Source organism: Wyeomyia smithii, chromosome 3, assembly GCF_029784165.1.
Source record: "Wyeomyia smithii strain HCP4-BCI-WySm-NY-G18 chromosome 3, ASM2978416v1, whole genome shotgun sequence".
In the NCBI taxonomy this organism is placed as follows: Eukaryota; Metazoa; Arthropoda; class Insecta; order Diptera; family Culicidae; genus Wyeomyia; species Wyeomyia smithii.
This window is the reverse complement of record NC_073696.1, coordinates 23,264,205-23,279,294: the sequence shown is the minus strand read 5'-3', so window position 1 is coordinate 23,279,294 and position 15,090 is coordinate 23,264,205. Positions and strand designations below refer to the sequence as shown.

Genomic DNA, 15,090 nt, shown 5'->3' with positions numbered 1-15,090 from the left:
TTAGATAAATCCTGTATGTTCAAACTCCTCCTCCAAACTCCGGGATATTTTGAATTATGTATTAAATCATTTTTTTTAATTTCGGGATTTTAGAATGTATAGTTGGACACGTGTCACTTGAGACCCTTTCGTAATCATCCTTTTTTTTAGCAACTATTCCAGCTTTCACGAGTTGCCGACCGAGAAACGAATAACCTTAGCGGAGATCCGGTAACTAACTCCGGTGTAAACTTTGGTCATATGCTGATGTTGGGAAAGGGGTCGTACGCGGCTGTGTCTCCAGGGGCGGTATACAACAGGGTCTAACCTGGAATGGGCATTTGAATCGTTAAGTGCGGTGTCGCGCCAGCTATATCTAAGACAGCAGCCCCGTCAAGGAATCGTAGCCCTAGTAAGCTAGCATACCGAATGTGAACTACTACGAAAAATCCAGATAAAAATACGGAACGGAATAATCGACATAGCGATCCAAACAGGACTACGATAACTGGAAACTCGGTACTTGGAATGTAAGGACTCTACTCGAACCGGCAAATATCTTGGTTGAAGAACTGCGAATGGTGAATGTGGAGGTCGCTGCTATTCAGGAGATGCGGTGGCTTACAATGGGAGAACGTGAATGCCGGGTATTAGATCCTATGGCGGATATTTCATTTGAGTATGTACCACATTTACTACAGTGGCGACGTGAAAGCAGCAAGAGGAATCGAATTAAGGACAAATTTTTCAAATACTGCTAATCAATGTGTACGCGCCGACCAACAATAAGCCCAATGACGAGAAAGAGGAGTTCCATGATCTCCTTGAGGAGACGTACAATGAGTGCCTAGGACATGGCATAAAGATCATCAAAGAGATGCATATGCGCATCTCGGACAGGGAGACTTCTTCAACCCCCTAATTAGTAGAGAAAGCTTCCACTCTACTACGAACGATAATGGCCTAAAGCTTCTCAATTTCGGTGCAGCCAGAGGCACGGGTGACCTGCTCTCAGATCGACCATGTTCTGATCGATGGTTGGCACTTTCCAGAGAACCAAACGTTGACTCGGATTACTATCTCGTGGTATACAACATTCGCTCCTGGTTGTTCAACGTATTGGAATATCAACTAGAGGAGTGGCTGAAAAGTACTCGCAGAAAGTTGATGACCGGATCGATAGGCAAGTTGGAAGGGACCTGAACAAACAGTGGAGGCATATCCGCTCAGCACCACAGCGCGAGAAGTGTTTGGTGTTAGAAATGAGTTATGACTTATGACAGAGCCACACTTGATGGTTCTATATCAAGCGTCATGGTAGCCGTTGAGATATCGGACGCTTTCGTGACGTTAGATGGTTTAAAGCAGGGTGACTTATTGTCAAAATTATTGTTCAACATCGCATTGGAAGTGCTACACGAAGAGCTGGCGTGCAGAGGAGTAGCACTATCATGATGAAGTCTCACATGCTCGTAGGTTTAGCAGACGAAATTGACATCATTGGTATTAACCGTAGAGCGGTTGGAGAGGCCTTAGGACCCTTAAGAAGGGAAGCTGAGAGAATTTGGAAGCTCAGAGAATTTGGTTCTGCGTTGTTGATAGATTGGGAATCAGTTGAAGTAGTCGAAGAATTTACATTGGTGACGTGCGACAATGAGGATTACCGATTAGATTAAGACGGGGATAGCGGCTGCAAATAGGATCTTCAACGGATTGCGTAACCAGCTGAGGTACCGCAGCCTGCAGACCAGTACAAAGCAGCACTCTATAAAACACTAACAAATCGGCGGATATATTCAAGCGGATAAAACACGGCAGGCTACAGAGGGCTGGACATGTAGCTAGAATGCCGGAGGAACGATCAGCGAAAATTATATTGAGCAGAAATCTCGATTGAGGCCGTCAACTTCTGGCTAGACCCCGCACTCGTTGGATTGTGCTGTCGACAAGGATGTCCGCGTAATAGGTATTAGAGGCGACTGAAGAATGGCAGCCAAGGAACCAGAAACAATGCGACGTATTCTGGATTCGGCACTCGACCGGTAGTCGGTCTATTACCTCAAAAGTAAAGTTAGTAAGAGTGTTAAGTTGGCAGAAATTTAAAATTTACAATAACGCAATCATTTCAGGATTTCGGAATGTTATGAAAGATGCGGAATCTCCTAATTGCGATTTTTTCATAATCCCTAGTATATCACTTAACTTTAAACAAACTTTTATACTCCGAAGCTGTGACTTCGAACTGATCACAACTTGGTGACAAATACAAATTTTATTTTCATTTTATGTCACCCCCCCTTCAAAAATCTTGAATATTGGAAGGGGAACAAAAAAAAAGCTCAAACCGTTTTGTTCATTTTATTGGTTTTCCGACAGCATAAATGCTTTATTTAGCAACAAACAAGTCCAGTAACAGCGAGAGTGTCGTCAAAAGACAAACGAAATAAATAATAATAATAAAAAACTGTTATTTTTCAATATTTATTTGAGTGCAAGTTACAAACGTCATAACTTGCACGCAAACTTTGATCAAAGATATTTCTTTTTTTTTCGTCTCGGTGTTATTTATTTTTTGCCACCAGCTTTGCTAACTTTGATAACCTTGGACATAAAAAGAATTCGAAATTTGTATCAGCCTTACTGGGAAATCTAAAACTCGCGAACGTGCCATTACCGACAGGTAGAGCTCAAAAATCAATATTTGTTCAAAGGCTAGAAAAATCATAAAATAAAGCTTGACAAAATACATACCCACAAAATTATGTCCACGTCTTAGTTATTTGAATCATGAAAATATTAGAAAAGATTCTAGCAAACTAGCTTATATTTAATACTACCCGGAAAAATCTACTCAAAATCCGAAAAAGAACCACTCAACTACTGGCAAAATTATAAATGAACGTTTTTGTGAATATGAACACAATGCACTCATCTTATACATCAAGTCAGCATTTCACCACTCGCACGCAAACTATCACCGTTTCCTTGGTGATTGTTAGCATTAGCACTTTCGTGGAAAAGCGTTCCGCCACCGGATGAATCATCATTATACAATCTTACTGGATCATATCTAGCACAACGTTGAATAATCTTCACACATTCATGATTGCAGGTACCCGGTCACAACTTTTCTCACTCGGCACCAGTTGGCAGTTTTTATTCCGAACTGCATAACAATATACATCACTAAATAGCACACTTTTTTCTCTGCAAATAAATCTTTACAGTCCAAAAACAGTGATAAACGGAAAAGATCCACGCATAACAGCAAAGAAAATTATGATTAAAATTCCCTCCAAGTTCTTAAGCACTTTAGCACGATAAACCGGAAAATATTTGTGAATTTTCTAGTCAAACACAAGCGAAATCGTTTTTTACATCCACTGGCGGTCGCAGCTTGCTACGATCTGTTATTATTCAGATAAAGCGATTTATAAAAAAACTTCAACCTTTTTCAAATGTAGATACAGATAAAGTTGAGGAAAATATGCACAATTGCTTTGGGTAGTAATGTCTACACACCATAAAGTTTCAATGCAGTCTAAGAGGGTGCTGCCTGGTCGAGTTGGTGCGAAATCGGGGGATTTTTAGGATGTTGTGATGTTCAGATTTTAGGATTCAAGGATTTTTGGATTTGAAGAACCTAGGATCTTAAGTTTTAAGAATTTTTAGCTATAATGATTCCAGTACTGTAAAGTTTCAGGCTATTAATATTAAAGGGTTATTTGAAATTTTAGATTTCAAGAAATCTATGGTTTTGGGATTTTGAGAAAAGTAGTTCAGGGCTTTCAGAATGATTACTATGATTACATTATATGGGTTGCAGGATTTCGTTTAGAGCAAAAGTATTACACGTCCAGTCTGAGCATGATGAACACAGGACACAGAACATTAATGCCTTCAGTAAAGTTGATCAAGTAACGCTTGTATCTGTGAGTTTTTTGAAACAGAAGGGATTTAACCTGTTTCAAATCAACTCGCATACTGGGGCCTATTTATGAGATAATCTCTTGGTGTCTTTGGGAAAGTTATTGGGTGGATACATGACTACACATTGGACCCAAATTCAGCTTTCGGTAGACTGGTTCTCCGGATCCGGAAAAGTCGTAAAAGGAAAGGGGGAACCAGCGTGGAGCTGGAGCTTTACTTTTTTTCGAAACCACTTCCCGATGGTCAAATAAAAAAAAAGATTTTTTGAATAATATTTAGAGTGGTCACCAAGCGACCCATCAAAAGATCCGGAACTACTGTAAATGAGGACTATTTTCGAAACAATTCCCAGTTTTTTTTTAAACTATTCCTGTGCGGTCCAATTAAGTGCAAATGGTGTTATGACTGAAAGTTATTTGAAGTTATGTTTGTGATGTTATGTAACACTCTGACGGTATGTAATGATGTTACGTAACTCTGTGACGTTACGTAACGAAGTTAAATTATATCACCAAGAAGCGGATTCAGGGGTTTTAGAACTTTTCATGACGTTTTTGGATTTAAATATTTAGGATTTCAAATTTCATGATTCTAAAAAATTGAAGTTTCCTTTTTAAGAATAATAGCATAATAATAGTGGAGAAGTTTTGAATTATAAGCTTTCAGCTTTTAATGATTTTAGGATTTAAGGAATGTTTAAAAATCTTTCCATTTTAGGATTTTAAGATTTGAAAGTTCAAATACTCCACAACTTTGAGCTTTCAGAATTTTGGGATCTTCGAAGTTTGAGCTTTTGAAGATAAAGAATTTTGGGCTTGCATTTAGGATTTTCAGGATTTTAGGAATTTAGAATATTCCAAGTTTCAGGATTATTGGATTTTAGTATTCGAGAATTTTGGGATCTTCTATCTTTTTTTTTTAATTTCAGAAATCTAGATTTTAGGATTATTGGAGGTCAAAAATCTAGTATTCATGAATTTGGAAAAAAAATTAGACTCCAGATATCTAGGTTTAAGGATTTTGAGCTTTTGGAATGTAATGGTTCTATTATTTTCGGATTAGAGAATTTTTAAAGATTGAGAGATTTGAGGTTTTGAAAACTCCAGAATTCATGGATGCGTATAATTACGGGATTTCCTGATCTGAAGATTCCAGTGTTTTAGTAATTCAGCCTTTCAAAAAGTTAAAAGTTCTCGTATTTTATTATTTCAAGATTGTGGGATTCCAGGGTTTTGAGATGCCAGGGTTCTGGACCTTCAATATTTTTTTTTGGGATTCAGGGCTGATTGAAGATTCCCAGCAACAGAACCAACACTGAACAACCAACGCTAACGCTAACTTTGCCTTCACGATGAACACCGACACGACAAGCATAAGCCATTTTCCAGCCTCTCTCGCCCACTTCAAAAGCTTCAATGCTCGCTCTCATCGGAAACGGAAAGCTTTCACTCTCCGGCTCACGGGAGCATGAAGATAAAATTCTACGCATAAACATTGCCGCCACTCATTCAACTGCAGGCTCGAAGAATGCTGTGGAATTTCCTCTCGCACACAAGCACACACACATAGACGAATCATTGCGCCTCCGGACGATTCGAGTGGCTTTGTGTGATCGCGACTTGATCACCATGTTTTATGTTCGCTTAGGTTGCCACGAATACCTCAACAGGATTGGGTGTATTTTGTCTGCGGTATGAGCGGCATTATCTCACCAAATTCCTGCGCATACTTTCCTCGTTACCAAGTAGGACCTAAGAAATAGAAAGAGAGAAGGAGAGCAAGCAGCCGTACCGATCGCGAGAGAAAAGTTAACCAGTGATCGAAGTTTTTTACCTGTTTAACCGCGCAACTTTTCGCTCAGTATCGGACTGATCGTGAGATTGTGCGGACGGAAGTGCCCTGGCCCCTGCCGAAGATTAGAGACCGTGTACAGTGTGTGGACATTATCCCACCCTTCTCATCCTCCGCCCGCTAGCATCCCCGTCGAAGGGAAAGAAACCCAGGGAACGTGCGTCGCGACTGCCCTCCCATCCGGCGCGAACATTGAGTGATCGAATCGAGGGGGAAAAGCAAAACGAAGCAAAAGAACTAGAGGATTCCTCTCTTAATGTGCCCACACCGATGGGGGCACCGAGGGGAGTGCGTGTTGTTTCGGATGGACAGGAGGCAACGTGAATAAGGGAGGCCACCTCCTTTAGAAGAGCTCTGGAACGGGACGCGCGTTGCTGAGAAACGCTCCTCCAACTAGGCAGTTTAGGCCGCGAGGAAGTGCCGTATTTTTTTTCGGGGGGGCCTTTCGAATACATGTGCCAGTGCGTTGTGTTATTTTTTGTATGCTTCTACTGTGCCTCTTCGACTGCGCCGCTGAAGACGATAGACGGAGACGAGCGCCTACGTGTGGTGTTGTTGTTGTTGCTGCTACAAAGTGTGGCTATTTATCTTGTTTCCTATGCGTTTTTGTATGAAACTAATCCAAACTAACAGAGGAGAATTTTTTCTTCTACCATGATTTCGTGAAAGGGCAGGAAAACGTATTGTGCAGTCGAGAATAAGGCAAAAAGTAATTGAAAAAAAAGGCAAAGGCAAGTGGAAGAGATAAATTACAATACGAAAGAATTTAGTGAAAAATCGTTGGAATTGTTTAGCAAGCTCGTGGAGATGCGCCGTGCTTTTGTTTGTGAGTTGGGATGACAGTAGAGAAAAACCCTTCGTCTGGTGCTTTGACATTTTGCGTGTCGGGAAAATAAGAGCAACAACACAAAAAAAGGTAAAGCAAGAGTAAAAAATTGGAGCAGTTAAAATAAGAGAAAAAAAAACGATAATTTATGAAAATGTATGCAACTCGATTTTGCGACGTGTAACACGTTCTGGATGTTATTATTGCCTCGGTTGGGGCTTCTGGTCTGTTCACTCGTTCAGGTCTTCCCGCGGCTCGCCGCGATGGCCGTCTATTTTTCCCATCATCGTCAGTCTGGCGAGTTTAGATTCTGTACAAGCTGTACGAGGACAGACACTTCGATGTCGATGATGGATAACGTCTGCAAGTGTGAGACTTGACGAAGGACACCGTTTCATCGTCATCATCATCATCAGCATCACCATCATTAGCTACAGTAGCATCATTCCCACTGTCGCATCTTCCACGGTTTGTAAGAATTAAAAATGCGAATTTATTTTAGTCGCCGTCCGTCGATAGCGAGCCGATAAGAGAAGGCTCGGAAAACCGGCGCGGCCCGCACACCCAAGACAGATCGAAAAAGGATAATAAATATTCAACAGAGACGAATAGATATCGATTTAGGGACGAGAGGTAGAGTGGAACAAAGTTCGTGTATGTGTGTATATGTATACGTTTTTCGAAGATCCCACGGCACTTGTAAGAGCAGCGCGAGATAAACGGGGTCGGGGAAAGAAGCTACGGGTGCCGATGAGAGCTTATTTTCGCTCGGTCGTGTTCTGTTCCATCAGTCGGCGACGCTGGACTAAACCCAACAACAACAAAAAAAAAAAGAGTTCAGTATGAAACTACGAGCCGAAAGAGGATTTTGTTAATTTATTTGATTTCAATTAAAATTCATAAGCCCGAAAGAGATAAGTTGGAGCAGCGAGTGGAAATGTTGTGGTGGAAGTTGCCTTCCAGGCGGGTTCCCGTGTACGCACGCAGCATTCGGGACAGTTTACGCTCGGACCCGAGGGGATAGCCAGTCTGACGGGGGACAGCGATAAATTTTATGCGCTTAAGAATTGAACCTTCGAGATTAGGCTCTAGAAATAAAATCACGTTTCTCATTTCGTTAGATGATATGAAATTTCCAATCTCGTTGGAAAATAATCGAAGTCGAAGTTGTAGTTAAGTTTTTTTCTCGTAATTTTTGATTGTCGAAATAAGGAAAAAGTTGTTTGCTCGTTTTCAATAATCCGAGGTTAACAACAGAGGTTACGAACCGAAAAGTAAGAGGTTTATCAGTCGTTTGTAGTCGGTTTCCTGACTAGCTTTGAGGATCGAATTGGTGTCCCAGTTTTGATTACTATTCGTACCTGAGCTTTATGGAAAAATATAAAAGAGACAAACATTCACTCGCCCTCACAGTTACTTTGTTGATTTGAGTTTAGTTGAATACATTGGCTTGTAAGTTAGACTATAAGACAGAAATGTTACCTTGAAAAAAAAATTGTTTTGACTTCGTCGAGCCTGGATTACCGAGGAGCTCAAGATTTTTCTGAAAAGAAAAACAAAAACAAGGGATATCAAGCTTCAGTTTGTTATATTATTAGATGGTTACTGAAGATTGAATTAAAAATATTTTTCGGTAATTTGAGTTGATTACGATTAAAAAAAAACTATGCATTTTCCACTAAGATGTACCAAGTTTTAAAATAAGAATGAATAACAAAAACCAAATGACATTTTAATATCTCCAATTTGGTTAACAAAACCTAACAAGAGTGTCTGAGGAATTAATCATAAAATATACACATAAAGAATGTGATTAAGATTCAATTAGTTATTCGAATTATTTTTTATGATATCAGTGTTATGCTTGGTGATGTAACTTTTATTGAAACATCAAACAGTGAGGTTTTGGAATATCTCCGATTTGGTTTTAAACAGTTTTGAAGTTGGAGACTGGGATTACAGTGACATTGCTGAAGATGAATAAAACTTCTTTCAATGAAAGAAATAAACATAAATTCGCAAAAAATAAGGTTTTGAAGATCTAATCAAACATTTCCTTATGATCAGTCATATGATAATGTCAGAGGGTTTTTTTTTTCCTCATCTATAATGTCAGAGGGTTTAGTGATATCTACATATGAAAAAAAAAAAATGTTTCAACGCTTCTACTAACTCTGCTGTTAGAAATTTTGTTTATTGTTCAGAAATTATATTAGGTCAAATTTCTTCTCCATATAAGTTTCACTGGTTTATTTTCGCCCCTTTCACTAAGGTTGGAATGTCAAAGGATCTGAGCTATTCATATAAAAAATTGTTCATATTTTTAAGAGAACATTAAATTTAAAAACGATGAATTTTACCGGTATGTGCTGTTGTGAGGTTAGCGTGAGCAGGAAAGCAAATACCGACGGAAAATAAACCAGAAGTGCCCGAAAAGGAGATCGAAAATGCAATAAATTCAAAGTCTAAGTATCAGCGACCGGTCGGCTTTGCTATGGAAAATTCTGCAGTGTGAGAGCGATTCGCTCGATTTGCAGTAGTTTTTGGAAGCTTTTCCTAGCTCGGAGCTGTAGCGCAAAAAAAGCTTCTTACATAGAGTGGAATATTCCAAATCAATGCTGCAAAGTTGCGTTGCAAAAATTAATGAATTTTGCTAGTGATGATTGATAACATCATCATTTAAATTAATAATTTGTCCTTTGTTTTTCAATACTGCAAAAAAAAACTTTACGAATAATGTAGACTCGAGTGTATCGAAAAACTATCTAAGTAATTTTCTGTTGATATTGAACTCATGATTTGCGTGTACTAGCCAATAAATGACACTGCAAATCCCAAGAAAAAGTTGGAAAACCTGCTTACCCAACCTCAAAATAGTGCATCAAGCAAATTCGAATTTATTTATTTATATCAATCGTTTTAACGGTGAATAAAGTGTTACGTTACACGAATCAGTTTTTTTTTTAGACTTGTAACTCTTGGGTGCGCTCATGTTGTCGCTATTTTTTTAATCAAAATGCAACTTTATTTGGACAAAATGGTTACCTGTGAATCATTCAAACTATTCTTTCTGGCAGAGCCGTTATAATAAAAGTGTTCGTCGTTTGAGGCAAGATTTTTTCCGATTCTTATGAGTATCCTCGGAGGAAATATACGCGATAATAGAATGCGCGAATACGTGTCTGGAAATAAACTATCGACACGCAAACATTTGCATTTTCTGCGATAGTCCAAAGCAGCATTTAAAGCCCTTAATTCTCCTTTATGCTTCTCTAAACTACCCTTACTAACACGCAGAGAATCCTGAGTAAGAATCCCCAGGATACCGATGACGGAATCACGGTGACGGAATCGTGAAAGGAATCGCAACCACGATCCGGAAGATTCCCACTCACGATTCTTATTCAAGAATCCTAGAGCCATATACAGGGCATTCCTGAGGATTCTTTTTTTAAGAATCCTATTCAAGGATGCTCACGAATCCAATGTGAGGAATCCTAGAGAATCTATGCAAATCGTATGTGTTCGTCCGGGTAGCGTGGGAATGCATCCTATCGCTCTGACAGCTAGCAAAGAAAAACCAGGGAATCGAAGGAAATGAGAAGGCTGACTCTCTAGCCAGACTAGGGTCATCCGCTAACTTTGTTGGTCCAGAACCTCTTCTGTGGAGTCTCACCGAGTGCTTTAAAAGCTGAACTCGTTGAATGGGAGAAAGCATCCATCGAGAAGCACGACATTTAAATAAATTCATAGAGCCAAATCACGAAAAGAGCTTCGTTCTTCTCAGGCTCAATAAGATAGACATGAGGACATTCACAGGTCCAATCACATGGCATGGCACTGTTCCAGCAAGTATTATCTCAAGAAGCTAGGAAAACTTGATGATGATGAATGTCGCCTTCGCGGCATCGTAAGCGAAACATCGGAACACCTACTCTGTGAATGTCGAATATTAATACAACGCAGTTTGCGTATCTTTGGTAAGGGAGACGTAGAACCTGCCGATATTTGGAGGGAAAGTCCTGGGAAGGTAATAAAATTCATTCGGAGTCCGTTGCCTAACTGGGATAAATGTGCAATGTAATAAGGACCTCGAGTCGACAAATAGTGATTAACCTGCTCGTACGCAATTAAAGTAAGTTGGGGCATACTATAATTAATCAAATAATGTTCGCAGTGGTTCAGTCTCCTACAAGGGGAAAAATATGAGCAGAACTGCTGGTAAGTCAGACCATGCGCCATCAAACGAAACAATTAATCATCGGAGGGCCCATCAATGTAATTTTTAACGATTTTGGCAGTATGAGACGGAGCTTTGTCATGCAGTAGAATCACTTTTTCGTGCCGCTGCTCGTATTGTTACCATTTTTCACTTAGTGCTCGGTTTAGTCGCATCACTTGAAGTCGAAGTCGTTCCCTAGTAATGATTTCGTTTGGTTTCAATAGGTCATAATGAATAACACAGACCTGGTACCTCCAAATACGCAACATAATCTTCGCAGCTTGTATATTCGGCCAAACTGACGACTTAGAAGCATGACCATGTCTTTGTTTCCTTTAGGTTATCATGATGAATCCATTTTTCATCTCCCGTTACGATGCGATGAAGTGCTGATGTTCAAAGTCGAAAAAACAACGCTCAATACCTCATGCTCCTAAGCTGCAAAACGTGATCGAAATTATTTTGACACTTAAAAATTGAGTTTAGAGCCTTCAGCAAAGTTGACCCAATAATTACACAGTGCAACAAAAATTAACTTTCCTTCTGCTTTGGTTTCTATATATGTTTTTTCTTGTATTTTGACGCAAAAACAAATTCCCCCGACTTTGAACACATTTCAACTTAAAGGGCAACAATGGCGCCATTTTGAAGTTTTGAGAAATCGGAAATTTTTGATATTTTTTCGACGCAATTTTGTTTTAAAACCAAATATCAAAATTCTAAGACTTTAGCCTGAAGAAGACTGAAAGAAAACAGATCTTAAATCAGACAAAAAGCTGCGTAATTATCTAGAGGGGAATCAGACTTTGTGACGAAACGCTACGATTGGGGGAAGGAGGGGGGGTTCAAAGAAAAGCTACGTCATTTATAAATGTTCCCTTACTTCGACAAAGTTTTTTTCTTAGAAAATGTGCTTCAACAAAACTACACAAAAATGATTTTTATATGCAGAAATGAGAAACATAAAATTCTTTCCTCTCTTTTAGGTGGATGATTCAAAATCGCAGCTTTATAAAATAGAGAATAATTAATAAAACAACTTAGCTGAAGACACTACGGCTCCAAAAAACTGCATTTTTTTAGTAAAAATCGTCAATAATTAAAAAATATGTGTGAGATAGAAATCAAGTTTTTTTTCTTCATATATAGAACTCAAGTTTTGTTTGTTTCATTATAGCAAACAATATTGTAGAATATTAAAAAATTGTAGAAAATCACTATAGAAAGTTGGATAGAAAACAATTGATTTTTGGGGGAATCCTATGAAAAACTCCTCAAAAGTCCATGTAAATAGATAGATAAACTTGTTTCAGGTAAAACGTGCTACAACTTCGCCGAACAAAGTGGATTTTTATATTTCAAAATAAGATAAGTAAAATTCGTTTCTCACTGTTGAGTCAGTTAATTACAAAATTGCAACTTCCTCAACAAGGAAAATAATTATTGGAACAGCTTTACTGGAGACTCTTAAATAAATTTTGTTTGGGTAAAAATAATGTTGATCACGTTTTTGTAGCTTCGAAAACTTGACTGCAAACCACAAGAAACCCAAGTTCCTAAAAAATGAAAGATTATAGCTATTCAACCATTGCTGTGAATTTTGGTGTCTGACTTGAATGAGTTTCCCGTAAACAAGATGTTAAAGCTACGAACCCGGCGAGCAATTTCTATACGATTTTTCCCAACTAAAGTATAGTTTACAGTTCCAAGCGTTTTTCGCTAGCGAAATCTGTCGCGAAAATTCAGTTGTGGAACACACAGTAATTTCACCAGCCTGAAGTTTACAGTCCATGCGAAGCGGAATTCACAAGATTACACTTCGACCGAAGTGAAAATTGCACGGAGCTGACGGAAAATAAACGCGCTGAAAAGTCAGCTTTTAGTTAGCTGCTTTTTGACGTTGACTAACGTCTATATCGAAGTTAGGCCCCTGAATTTGAAAATCTAGTAATTCAACCAGGGAAAACCAGAGAAAAGTGGTCAGGTTTTGAGCGCTTATTTTGCAGTCATCTATAATCAGGTTTTCGAGGTTTTGACATCAATCGATCAGAAATTCTTTTACGGTTAAATTTATGTAACAAAAACAAACTATTGTTTGAGATACACTATTGAAAAATTGGTAATTAATATCGATTGTCTAAATCATACCGCGCAGCCAATCACTACCTCTCTTCCCAAGCACAGTCGACACTAACGGATACAATCGATCTGACTTTGTTGTTATTGTTGTTGTCACTTTCTTTTTCCGATGTTTATGCTGCTAATAGCGGAAAAACCTTGCAAATATGCATCTTTTTGTTGGTGTTAATTTTACGACAGCGGCCGGCGCCCCATCATTCTGATTCCAAAACCGCACCAGTGACATGCGAACGCTAGGTGATAGCAGCTGAAAGGAGGAAATACAAAATAGTACCGGTCATCTCGTGCCGGTTTCACCCGTAATGCTGGTGGCTTCAGTAGTAAATAGCTACTTCAAAACACTTAAATGGCTGAAATTCTGGACGGACTAACCAGGAAACTATAATCGGCAACTGGCACCTTTTGGTGCCTCGAAATTTTGGTACAGAAGCGGCTAATTGAATTTTCTGTTTTACCAAATGCTGCTGCTAGCGGAAAAAACCTTGCAAAAATGCATGTTTGTGTTGGTGTTAATATTACGACAGCGGCCGGCGCAGCTTTCAAGAAACATTTGTCTTTACCATTCCATCATCTATGTAGCCCCTCCTTCTTTCTAATTATCTGACGAAGCCTTGGTATAAAACGTATCGTTCGAACATTTCACCCCATCAGATTCATTATTAAACCGTACCGGATACATACGGACGCTCGGTGCTAGCAGCTAAAAGGAGGAAAAACAAAATAGTACCGGTCATCTCGTGCAGGTTTCACCTGTTATGCTGGTGGCTGTTAGTAATAAATAGCTACTGCAAAATACTAAAATGGCTGGAATTCTGGACGGACTATCAGTAAACGAGAATAATCGGCAACTGGTACCTTTTGGTGCCTCGCAGTTTTATAATAGAAGCGGTTAGTTGAATTTTCTGTTTTACAAAATGCTGCTGCTAGCGGAAAAAACTTTGCAAAAATGCATGTTTGTGTTGATGTTAATTTCACGATAGCGCTAGGTGTTAGCAGCTGTAAGGAGGAAAGACAAAATAGTACCGGACATCTCGTGCCGGTTTCACCCGTTATGCTGGTGGCTGTGAGTAATAAATGGCTACTGCAAAATACTAAAATGGCTAGAGTTCTGGACGGACTAACCAGTAAACGAGAATAATCGGCAACTGGTACCTTTTGGTGCCTCGAAATGTTGTTACAGAAGTTTTGTAAAAGAAGCGTTGCAATTCCCTCTACTATTTGCTTCAATGGAATATTTTTTTTTTATAAGAATACGGTAGTCAACGTCATGCGGTCGTGTCTTGAATACCATCCTCCTACTTTTTTTTTTCAAGAGTATGTGCATTAGGGTGGGGAATCGTTATATGGTACAAACGTATCTTGATAGCAGAAAGCCAGAACCAAGTTTTTTTGTTCTATTTGGGGCCCCAAACAATCCTGAATTTATTGGAGGTCGATTGGTTTTGTCTCCGCTTGGCGCATTGCATTTTAAATTTATATGGAGATTTGTATGGAAAACCAACTTTTTTGCATTTTCCATTTTAAAGAACCAAAAATGGCTCAACCCATAGGTTTCATGACTTTAAATGGTAGGTTTTTTGATGCCTAACAACTTGGCCGAAGACACCAAAAAGCTAGGGTGTGCCAAAAATATACTAGAACTGTTCAAAGTTGAGTATGTCGAAATTTATGTTGCAAATCATTTTTTCTGCCAACACTGCCAGTGTACCGGCGTGGCGTCAGGTAGATTTCATCAGAAGTAACCTCTGAAACACGCCTTGAATATTGACCTAAATTTGTTTGCTTGGTCCAGCTGAGTGTATAAACTGGCTACGACAGGTTACTTCTGATGGGAATCCTACTGACGCCGGTACATTGGTAATGTTGGCAGAAAACAAGATTTTCTGCGTTTAAATCGACATACACTAAAGTCGCTTTTTACGCGGTTGATGCGTGCCTCGTAAAAAAAACCACGTAAAAAACCGCGTAAATTCCGGAATCCACGTAAAAAAACCGCGTGAATTCTGAAATCCGCGTAAAAAAACCGCGTAGAATCCGCGTAAAAAAACCATCCGCGTAGTGTACTCAACTTTGAACAGCTATAGGTCTTCTTAGGGACATTCTAGCTCTTCAGTGTCTTCTGCAGAGTTGTTAGGCATCTAAA

General features: G+C 39.2%; 1 protein-coding gene across 1 annotated transcript in view; it reads left to right on the top strand.

Annotated features, from left to right (window-relative positions):
• The first annotated feature begins 5,779 nt into the window (after nt 1–5,779).
• Nucleotides 5,780–15,090, top strand: part of LOC129726443 (cadherin-related tumor suppressor) — a 254,093-nt gene continuing 244,782 nt past the window's right edge. The window contains exon 1 of the mRNA XM_055683139.1: nt 5,780–6,676. The gene's annotated coding sequence lies outside the window, so the exon portion shown is untranslated. The remainder of the gene's footprint in view (nt 6,677–15,090) is intronic.